The following is a 2,334-nucleotide window of genomic DNA, read 5'->3' as shown; positions in this document are numbered from 1 at the left end:
GGAAACTCACTTGACCTTGTTGTGCCCTAGATCCCATCTGCCCAATGGGGCCAACACTGACCCTGCCTCCTGGACTAAATCCATCCATGGCTGGGTGATGGAGGGGGGGGGAATGGAGATACCAACATGGGGAGATTGGGGCTAAATTTCTCCACAGCCGGAGAGTGGGAGCCAGCTCCACAGGGGGGATGGGAGCAAGAGGGGCTCAGGCCAGCTCCACACAGGGGGGGGGGTCAGGGCTTCAGCCCTGCAACTTCTGCCACTAAGGTGGCTGGGGGGAGCTCGGGACTTCAGCCCCACATCTTCTGCCAGGGTCCGGGGTTCTCCTCCCTGCCCCAGGGTGGCTCCCCACCCCCTCCACCCCCTCAGTGCAGCTCCTGCAGGGCCCGGGGCTTCTCCTTACCCCAAACCACCCAGCGTGGCTACAGCCCAGTCCGGGGCTTCTCCTCCCCCCACTCCAGCTCGACTCCTCCCCCCACCTCCTACCGGTATCTGGAGCTTCTCCTCCCCCCAACCTGCCCCAGCCCCAGCCCAGCTGGGCTCCCCGGGGCACCCGCCGCTGCTGTGGCCGGAGCCGAGCCTGGCGGGCAGGGAGCAGCGATTCACGCGGGGGCCCTGGCAGAGCCCCCAGCCCGAGCGGGGCGGGGCAGCCCCAGGGGAGCGGGGGGGCTCTGCTGCTGCTGGCCCCGCCCCCCCACACCGACCCCTGGGCTGTTTGGGGGGGGCTCACTCAGCCCCCCAGGAGCGGGGGCGGGGGAGCAGCAGAGCGGAGCCTGCCCAGCAAACAGCTGATCGCAGCTGCGCCCAGGCCGCCCCCGGGGAAAAGCTCAGCGGAGGAGGCGCCACAAGCTGCCGGCAGCGGGTCATTCCCGGGGGGCCTGAGCACCCGCCTGCAGCCGCCGCAGCCTCCTCCCCCCCCCGGAGCCCCCACGGGTGGGGGGGAAGCAGCCTCCCCAGCCGGGGCTCAGGGCATTGGGGTGCCGGGGCTCCCCCCCTGCGCACGCCTGGGCCCGGGACACTCACACACACACTCTGCCCCGGGGCTCCCCTGGTGCCCAGAGACCGATCAACCCCCCGCCTGCAGCTCCGGCCTCTCCCCTCCCGCCCCGCCAGCCGCACCCAGGGGAACCCCGGGCCCCAGGCTCTGTCCCCACCTGGAGCCCAGCGGGGCCGGGGGCAGCTCCTGCTGCAGCTGAGAACAGCGGCTCCGCTCCGGCCCGGGCGGCTCCAGCGCTGCTGGCAGCACGTGGCCACCAGGGAGCAGCTGCTGAGCCCGGGCTCCCACGTCACAATGTGCCAGAGCCCCGCCCCCAGGAGCTGCCCCGCCCCCGGGCTGTGCCAGAGCCCCGCCCCCAGGAGCTGCCCCGCCCCCTGTCTGTGCCAGAGCCCCACCCCCCAGGAGCTGCCCCACCCCCAGGATGTGCCAGAGCCCCGCCCCCAGGAGCTGCCCCCCCCCTCTGGGATTTGTTCTCCTGCCTCCTTCTTCCCAGCACCCACCGCTCCCAGCTGCTCCCTTCCTGTGTCTGCAAACACCCCCCGGGCGGGCTGCAGCGCTCGCTGGGGCTGGCTCCTGTGGCTGAAGTTCCCTCCATCTCTGCTCACCTGGGGAGGGAGGGATGAAGAGAGGAGATGGTCACAGGGTGTGAAAGCAGAATTAGGGGGCAGGGAAAGAAGGACTGTTTGGAAAGGTGGGGTTTTTGTGGGGTGTGTGTGATCCAGATGGAGTCAGAAGAAGTTGGAAAGCAGAGGCTCAGAGAAATTGAGGGGAACCCCCGGGGTGTCCCAGTGTTGGCCAGGGATCGTACAGCACCTTGCACAATATGGGGTCCGATCTCAGTCACGGTCTGTGCAGCACCTGGGAGCCCTAATATCTGTTTCCTGATCACAGGCACTAGGGATGGAGTGAGGGAAACCTCAGCACCTGAAGGGTTAATGCAGCCCTGTGTGCAGCCCCTGCTAGGGTGACCAGACAGCAAATGTGAACAATCGGGACAGGGAGTGGGGGTAATAGGAGCCTATATAAGAAAAAGGCCCAAAAATCGGGATATCCGGTCACGCTAGTCCCTGCTGCGCTCATGAGGGGTTGGCTTAGAGAGTTGTGCTAATAACAGCAGCAAAGAGTCCTGTGGCACCTTATAGACTAACAGACGTATTGGAGCAGGAGCTTTCATGGGTGAATCTCCACTTTGTCAGATGCACCAATAGTCCCATATGGGCTAGTGGTCTGGTTTTCACACAGGGGGCCTCGGTTCAACTTCTGGTGTGGGAACCGTGCAGAGCTTTTGCCCAGAGTGGAGACAGGAAATGAAAGGAACGGGAAGGGATCCTGCCAGC

Source organism: Mauremys mutica, chromosome 26 (genome assembly GCF_020497125.1).
Source record: "Mauremys mutica isolate MM-2020 ecotype Southern chromosome 26, ASM2049712v1, whole genome shotgun sequence".
Classification (NCBI taxonomy): Eukaryota; Metazoa; Chordata; order Testudines; family Geoemydidae; genus Mauremys; species Mauremys mutica.
Note: the sequence above shows the minus strand (reverse complement) of the source record.